The 9,487-nt window shown below is 36.0% G+C and overlaps 1 long non-coding RNA gene across 1 annotated transcript; it reads left to right on the top strand.

The window, feature by feature from the left end:
* The first annotated feature begins 520 nt into the window (after positions 1-520).
* LOC108672736 lies at positions 521-2,509 on the top strand. Its single transcript, XR_001930913.2, has 2 exons — positions 521-624; positions 2,411-2,509. It is a non-coding gene; the product is annotated as an uncharacterized LOC108672736 (long non-coding RNA).
* The last annotated feature ends 6,978 nt before the right edge of the window (positions 2,510-9,487 follow it).

The raw sequence follows: 9,487 nt of genomic DNA, 5'->3' as shown, positions 1-9,487 counted from the left end.
CCAATATTTTTCTCATAGATTTATCTAATTTAGAATAAGCAAGCTTGAGTAATACCTAGCCTTTCGTTGATACACAATAAAGATTGAATCTGTAAGTAAAAGTGTTTCATATCGATAGATTTAATGATCCTTTTATGTTCCTATCAGTTTTTTAAGGGAGTTGCAAGAAGTCTTCAATTTGTACCGTACCATTGGCCGCATGCTCATACATGTATACTGACCCTTGTTAATTTTGAGGTTCATTGCCTTCATTTATTCCTGCATTTTCTTTGCTAGTATTTTTATAAGTCAGTGATGCTCTACCATTCCCTTTATTAAAGTGAGAGATATGATTTATATGTACTACGGTAAATACATTTATGTATATTTTTAGTTATTTTTCACTTATGCCTGCATATATAGTATCTATCTATGTAAGGTTGTTGGGCACCTGTAAGGATGTGTTGTAACTGATTGTGCCACTGTTGTCTGTGTTGTAACTAATTGTACCACTGTTGACTGTTGTTTGTGTTACAGCTGGAGTGCACGTGGTGAGCGCAACAGAATCTACAGACTATTTCCTGAAGAAGGCGCTGCAGTGGAAGCAGGAGATGCTCTATGGACCTTCCATAAACAGGATGACATGTGCGTCTGTATACTTTTACCTCATTATAGAAATAAATTTAATTTCTCATCATTTGAGGTCCAATGTCTTTAGTAGTTTGTGCGATCATTTTTTACTTAATAATTGTTTGGTTGAATGAGGAAGATATCAATAACAATTGCCAATTTATCTTAGTAGCAATCAGCAGTCAGTGTTCTTTAGAAACTTGGTTCACAGTAGTATAAATTTTCTATTAAATAAGGGAACCTTGATCNGTATGGCTCTGTATTGTTCAGACTTGATGATATTGCATCAAAACACTCAAAGAAGCTCAAAGTAATTCAGTCCAGTGCACTAAGAATTGTACTTGGAGCTCGCAACACCTCTCCTATATCTGTCTCTTATACACATCTAGATGTGTATAAGAGACAGTCTTTATCTTTTGTTATCCTGTTATCAAAGTTATCTTTGGTTTTGTCAGATGCTGAATAAATCAGACATTCTTCTCAGTGTCTTCTGATGTCACTATTGAGTGGCTTCTTTTTCGTGTGTTTTTTTCTCTTGTATTTATATCGTATTTTTCATCATATTTGGCCTAAAATGCAATAAAAATTTAATTTTATATTTTATAGTTATATAGGTAATTAATTTAATTTGCGTTTCATGATTAATTATTTACCGGTACTTGACTTTTAATAACCATTTGTTTAATATATTTTTGTTTGTTAATTCAAATTTATTGTAATTATTTATTTAATTTATTCATTAAATTATTTTAATTATTAATATACACGTTTAGGTATTTTTTCTTTCATTGAAGACTTCTATCATGAATTGACTTGGCATTTTCTCTGCTTTTCAATACCTGCTTTCTTACAGTATTGGGATGTCTGAGATGGAAACATTCACACAGGGGCCTGGTACTTTGTTCCATGACCATTACTAGTCTAAGTTATAGCTCCTCTTTTTTTTTCTCCATTCAGTCACTCTCCTACCATGGCATGTGTTAGCTTTTCCTTCCCTTTCCTAGGCTTACAAGCGGAAATGGCATTTCCTCCCCCAGTGCCATTTGAAATTTGTAGTTCTTGTCCCGGTTATTTGCTTTAGTTCTTGTTTTTTTATTCTTTTTGCCTCTCTCTATCTTATGCCTGATACTTAACCAGATACCAATGCCTTGTTTATCCGGTGATGAATCAAAGCCAACTTTCGTTTTCGTGGTTTCTTTCCTGCCAAGGGACACAGAATTTTATTTCCGATTGTGTGTCGCCATCTCTTACTGCTAGTGCTGTAATAAATATTTCAATTAATTAAATATTATGTAATAAATAAATTAATTCAGGAGCTGCGATGATGCAGTGGTGAGAGACTCTGTCTCTCGCACCCAGCTCCTGGGTTCGAGTCCCACGCAGGGGACTTACGGGAAGCTAAGCTCATAGCCAACTCGGCCATTCATTCAATTCTGGTTAAATACGTGTGTACCTTGCTTGTCCAGGGTGTTGTGTTTTGCAAATAAAATGGTTCTGGCCAGTCAGCGAGCCAGTGATGGTCGTGGGTGTAGTAGTGGCCTGAGTGCCCTGAAAAATCACACTCCTTCTCCCTAGTCACCGCTACCAGGATGGGCAATTACTACGCAACAACATTCTTGTCATCTTGGTGTCCATAGTCTTCATTTATTTATAAATTTTATACGTATATTCTAGGTCGAAATCTACATTTGCTTTACTTGGCAAGGTCTGTAGATCGGCTACGTAACGACTATTATTCCACTGTCTTGTGTACTGTACTGTTAATCCCATGAATTTAATTTAAATCTGTTCAACTGTGCAGATGCTGAATACAAGTCCATGAAAGAGAAGAAGGAAGCTGAAAACACTCGACCCAAACTCGAAAAAAGAACACGTCTGAGATAAATGCTCTGGCTTTTCACTGTTGTTTAAATCCTTGAAAGGAGCCTACAACAAAAATTGTCCTCTGATATTCCCTGCCATATTAATTTTCTTGAAATAAACGCGTTCTCATTTTAGAAAGAACTTTTAACCTGGAAGAAAGTGGGGTGGGGGAAATATTTCATTCGTGCATTCTCACTCGTATCATCTCAGTAACGTGCAAATATCCCCCCATGATATTGAGTTTTTAACGCTCTTCACCGTTCGAACCATTAGTAGGTATAGATGCCTGTAAACAATTCTGTTAAATCTGCCTTGACATCAAATTTTTTTGGAATACTTGAAGCACTTTAGCTAAACGGTCCGTGGAGCAGGCAGCGGATGCGTATCTGTTATTCTTCAAAGCGTTATGTGCTTTTTAATAGATTCTATTCAAAAATTGTTTGTAAATCGATTATTTAGGCACTTAATCGGGTTTTCATTTGCGTAGGTAGTGTTGAGTCGCACCGTAGAACAGAGGGGAATGCTGCAAGACAATCTGGCCCATCAGTGTTCCGATTTATTGCAGGTCACAATTGGCTCTATAAATAAAAGAAATTTTTGAAGTTTTTTTAACTTTTGACTAATTATTTAATTTCGTAGTAAACTAGTGCAATGTTCGTTAGAGACACGGGAAATAAGATTTTATCTTGGTACAAAGTGGGGGTAAATCATCTGAAAAATTCAACATCGGTTTTGGAAATGGACTGGTATATTGCAAATTATTTTCGCGCAATATATTCAAATAAATATTATAACTTTACCTGTTTTGATCTCTGCTGTCGCCGTGATAATGCCATAGAAGTTAGTGCACTTCTGTGGACCTCACGATTGTTTAGTAACTGTTGACCTATCGGGAAGTGTTTTGGTCGTCGGTACGAATTGGTTGTGAAGTTGTTGGTCTTTACTCATTAGTCAATTTGAGATTCCGGTTGAAGCTACGGACGACAACGGACGTGTGTAAGTTTTTCAGCCCATTTATCGACGTCTGACGACGAGTAGTTAATTGAGATTATTGCATTGATAGTTGAATTTTTCATTGCATTAATAGTTGAATCCGTCAAATTACACAAAAAAACAGATAAAATGCCCAAACGCAGGAAAAAGTTTGATTTTATTATTGGTTTATTTGTATTTTAATTTATTTTTCTATTTTATTTATTTGTTTTATTTATTTTTATGATTATTTTTATTTTCCTTTTTTTTATGTTTTTTTTTTTTTGTTTTCTTGTTTTGCGTGTGTGTGTGTGTGTGTTATTTTTTTCTTGCAGATTCTTTCAGATTATTAGATACTTAGATTGTTACTATATGATAGTTAGGCGTAAACCAAAAACTGTTTAGGTAAGGGGCTAAATGGACCAGTTTCCAGTGCTCCTATAAGAAGTAACAAGAAGAAGAAGAAGAAGTTGACCTATCGGCTAGGTTAGGTTCTACACGATTCTCTGTGATTGGTGACGACCTGACCTGACTGTTGTTGTACTGGAACTGGCACGCCTGAGAATGGGACATGTAGGCATGGGTACATATCTACACCGATTCTCCACGTCTCCTTCACCCATAGTGGCAAAGCAGAGAGTTTTTTAGACTCTCCCTCAAGTTCATTTTTGAGTTCTATAAGTAGACATGCCTACACTAAGCGACTCTATCAAGATAATCAAGTAGACTGGCAGGCAGACTGGACTCTGGGGCCTGGGCCATTGTCAATGTCATCATGACTTGACATTTGACAAATCAATTTAGAAATTAAATTTTACACAAAGTCACAATAAAAATTGATGTTGCATCTTGAAAAGGTTTTGATCTCTTTTCTTTAAAAGTTTGTTGACTAGAAAACTGAATTTGCAGCTTGCAGAATTTGGACAACAGGCAATAGTTACTATATCGGTGAAAAGTTTCATTTCTCAATGGAACAAAGAGATGAATAATTTTTATATTAAATGAGCTAATAGCTAAAAACTACCTAAACAATTCTCAAATATAGTTATTCAATATGACCAACCATACTTCTAAAATCTAAAGTTCTAATGGCATCTTCCAATTCCCAGGCCCAGGGGCAGGGTGCAAAAATTAGGTGAATAGCCTATCTAAAGAGCATAGTAGCTAACAAGAGATTTTTTAAAATCAGTTCAGTTATAACTTCCTCATCTACTCAAGATTTAAACAGTTAAACCAATATCTCATGTATGATTATACTGGTAGGGTAAACGCGGTATATTCCGACACATTAAGGACGCATCAAGAAATGAAAAACTATAAAAAAAAAACGTACCTATGCGTTACGTAAGTTCTGTTGCCTTCACATGACTCTCAAAACACTTCACTACGCGTCAGCAACAATGAAACGTCACAAAACGTTGCCATATTTATTAAAAAGCCTTTAGAATGGAAACCTACCAAATCCCTATATTCCGCCTGATCCGTCACTTTGTGTGGCAACATCCAACACATAGTGAGTCGTATTGCGTCAGCGCTTCAAATTTAACTGATACGTATTGCCGACATCCACGTGTTCGAATTCCGTTTGCTGTGTGAGCTGTATTGGGATACAACATGGCTTTGAATTAGAACACTAACGAATATTGAACACTACTTAATTACGTTTTAATTAACAGCTATTAGGCTTTTAATTAAGCAAATTTCAATTTTTATACAAAGCTTTGAACGATCTGTGTGTGTCCAATTCAAGTTGTGTCGGAATTAGTTTTCATGTGTCTAAATCCAACATCTCAACTTAATCATCTATTAATTTATTTATGACTTGAAATCAGTGAATACAAGTATACTTAAAGGATTCCTAATATATTCACATATGTATTTAAAAGTCTCAAACCATAATATTCTTCCTATAAAAACAGTTATTCACTATTTGGTAGAGCCATGTCAACTGTCAAATTCGACACATTTTTCGATGATCTCACCATGTGGCATGCATTGTCTCTCTTTTGATCTCAATATTTTCCCACTAGATGGCCAAGACCTAGTGTTTTTGCAGTATTTCGACACGCAAATGTATGACGTTACCATTTCAACCATCAATGAACGCATGGAACTAAAACAAAGCTTAATATAAAGGAAAAGCTGGAGAGGTGATGGAATTACCTACGATGTCGGAATATACCGCGTTTACCCTATGAGTGGTATCAGATAATCAGACCATACATCAGACTATCAGTGGTATGTACTATGTATCCATAATGTAAAATAATACTCAAGTGGTCTACTTATAGGACTCAAAAATGAGCTTGAGTAAGTGTCTTAGGAAAGTCTCTGCTTTGCCATATTGATGATTTGATCTGAAGATCTTGGGTAAGGCATCAACAGTAGAATTTATGCCTTCAAAAAATTTGACAACATATTTGGATTTCAATTATTGTTTTTATATATATTTGCCACTGTGCAGAGAGTGGATGAATATTGCAAGATCTTTGGCGTCAAAATTGTGGCAAAGCAGAGAGTTTTTTAGACTCCCTCAAGTTCATTTGTGAGTCCTATAAGTAGACCAGTAAAGTATCCTGGATACCAGCAGTATCATACATAAGAAATGGATTTAAATCTTGGGTAAATGAGGAAATTGAAAATGAACTAATTCTAAAAAATCTCTGGTTTGCCACTATGTTTGGCAATGCTTCAGTAGCAAAATTTACACCTTCAGAAGATCTTGCCAACACATTTAGATTGAAATTCTTGCATTTAATATATTTGTCAGTCTTCGGCCAACTATTTAGAAAAAGTAAGGTTTCTGGTTCGTTGGATGGATCAGGACGCAGTAAAGCTTGTCCGGAAATTGGTTGCGATGAGTTCCTGGCAAAAAAATGTAAACAAAATCATAGTTGCGGTCACATTAGAACGGTTGGACTGCATCATCACATGTTCAGTTGACACTTGCTGTACAATCGGACTGTTTTTAGGGTAAAATTAGTTATTTGGGGTAACACGTGCATGCAACCTTGTAAATAAATTCGTGGCTTGTAAATAGTTTTTCATTACTCAGCATAAATGGCTTTTCATTAAAAATTACCCAGCAACACATCTTGAAAATGGTCGGCGACGCCTGGGCTTAAAAACCCATATATTGGTGACGCTGCTTCCACCTACTGCTCCCTGGTATATTTGCATATTTTTGGTGACACTAACTTCATACCTGAAGATATACCTATGGCTGCATTGTTTTTAAAATTTCCCATTTTGGTTGGTTGGCTGAGGCTGCAAAACATTATCCACTATGTGGTAATTTTGGTTGCAATGCAATTTTCTACTGCAATACCTGGGGTGTTAAAGATACACTCCTCTCATCAAAGTTTGTTTTGTAAGAATATTGGTCAAAATTTTTTAATTAATGCAACTTGAAGACTGCCAGGGATGTTTTTGATCTACAAATGTAAAAATTGGCAACGCATTCACCAAACTCGGCACCCTGGCTCCAACCTAAGCTGGAAAGCTTTACATAAGACTTGCAGCATTTGTTGAGGGATCAAGCCCATGCTCATTCTCATTTCAATTTAGGCTTCAAACTGTCCAATGAATCATGAGGTGTTCTGCAGACCCTACTCTCTAAAATAGCTGATACCAAAATGTCAAGAAGATTCAAATCAGGGCTTCTTGAGGGCGATTCATTTTTGCTAATGAATGCTGTGATGAGACCCTGAATCCTGTTTGGGTTATGTTTGAACCATGTCATAGGGAAGAATCTTGTTGTAAACTCCATGGTGAGCCATTGGGGTGTTTATGGCCCCAAGGGAACAACTCAACTACCAAAATGCCATAAATGTATTGCTGAGGAGTCAAAACTCATTTCAGGAGTCATTTCACTCCTGAGGAGTCAAAAACGAGTGGAAACCTCCCAGTGGCTGTTACCGCTGCCCCAATCATCACAAACCTGGGATTTTGATGTTGCATTACTGTTCTGGTTGCCACATATATATCACAACTCTAAGCTCTGTCATTTTGATGGCTAATGATTTGTTCAATGTTGAAATTCTTCTCGTCACTGAACACCAAATTGGGCAGCATGCCATCTTCATTGAGATTCAAAATATGCTGGCATATTTCAAGTCTCAATCATTTATGATAGTCTGTTATTTAATTGTGGTCATATTGAATAAATATGTTTGAAAATTGTTTTGGTAAGTAGTTCTTTGCTTTTAGCTTACCCAATGGTAAATTATTTTACTGTTTGTTTCATTGAGAAATAAAAATGTGTGTTGACATAAATATGGCAGACCCTGTATGTTGATTTAAATTTTACATGAACATAAGTCTTATATGAGCTATCCAGGGTGCAGACTGCAGCAAATGCATTGCCAAGATCTAGTTACAAGCCAAAAGTGTTGCCAACTTTTCACCAATAGTCAAAAATGGTCAATATTTCCATCATTAAGGGGTCCAAAATAGACAATTTTGGCTTTTCCAGTTTTTAGTCTCATCTTAATGCTGACATTCTGACCTATCCAACAGTACCAAAACCATCTCTGTATGTTGATTTATGCATTCACGACAGATCGCGAAAGGGCAAGGGGTGGTGGAGTTCTTTAACATTTAAGATAGGGAATAATTGCCTCAGTGCACCTTAAATAGCTGGTCTTCACACTCTCCGCTCCAGTAACCCTTCTGCTGTGGAGTGGGATGGTTTGTGCGCTGTCGTTCACACCATCCTTGACAGAAACTGAATAGTGAATTAGTGAATAGAAACTGAGAAATATGTGAATGCAAATAGAAACTGTGAAACACATCGAATGATATGCGTCTCTATGTTGTAGCTTGGAAATCCTAGGAGGAGATAGATTTCTACAGTGCCTCTTTTTTGCCATTTTCTAAGAATTTCACATTTTCTTTCATTTTTCTCACAAAATTTACACAAACAAAAAAGTCTTAGAATTATATTTTACATATGTGTACCAAGTTTCAAAGTGATCTGTTCATAAATAGGAAAGTTTTTCTGGGACCCAGATGCTCCCCTTAACAGGTGCTGAATCACAAGATGTAAAGTACACAGAGGTTCGGTAGAGGCTGGCTTGGAATAAAGGTGTGAATGAAGCATGTGATTCTAGGATCTGCAGTACTTCTTGGTCCTGGCGAAGAGTGCCCAGTCTTGGTCTGCACTACCCCCCTACCAGTATCTAGGGAACTTAGTTTTTTCTGCACAATCATTCCACACTGGGACTCACTTCATTCATAATAAGCAGCTGGGCATGATGACCTGCCTCCCCAAACAAAAATTAATGGATGTGGAGGGTTTATTTGGGCATAGGTTTCAAGTTACAGTGTGTTTGAACATGTGTGCTGAAAGGTTATAGGTAGCTTGGTTTAAATTTTTATTAAAATTTTAAATTAATACATATATAACAGAACTGAATAGTCTCCATTTACCCTTTCACGGGTAAGTTACCATATATGATCACTTGAAATCGGATCACAAAAAGCCTCACCACGGCTTCCTGTTTATTTTTGAGGCATCTTTATAATGCCTCAGTCAATCACTAATTATCTGACCAGCGTTCTATCTATAGCATCACCAGCTGCAAAGTCTACAAATTGAAATATGAGCATTTAAATGAAGGTTTTGACTCGGACAATGGAATTGACGCTCTTTCCGCATTTTCTTCAAAAGGTGGAAGTACAGTATCAATATATATATTTTTTTATTTTGGCAACTTGATTAAATTTAATTGAAATTAATTTTTATGTTTCTAATTTTATAAAGAAAAATTTTGTGTACTAATCGCATTTATTGAATTCTTCAAGTGCAATTTAAACCTTCAATAGGCAAAATTTGCAAAAATTCATAGAAATAAATATATTGTACAATACTTCTTACTTTCTTGCAATGGTTTCTGAAATTTTAATTTCTGGATATTTCAATGCTTGCCCACTAAAGGGTTAATAGTTTGTTTTCTCATGTGGGAGTAAATTCAAATAAATGCAGGTTCACAGGCTCTACTATAAACATTTGATACCCAACACGTAGGTATTCAGGATGAAA

The sequence above is a fragment of the Hyalella azteca genome, unplaced genomic scaffold (assembly GCF_000764305.2).
Source record: "Hyalella azteca isolate HAZT.00-mixed unplaced genomic scaffold, Hazt_2.0.2 contig4581, whole genome shotgun sequence".
In the NCBI taxonomy this organism is placed as follows: Eukaryota; Metazoa; Arthropoda; class Malacostraca; order Amphipoda; family Hyalellidae; genus Hyalella; species Hyalella azteca.
The sequence above is the reverse complement of the archived record's forward strand: the minus strand, read 5'-3'. Positions and strand labels throughout refer to the sequence as shown.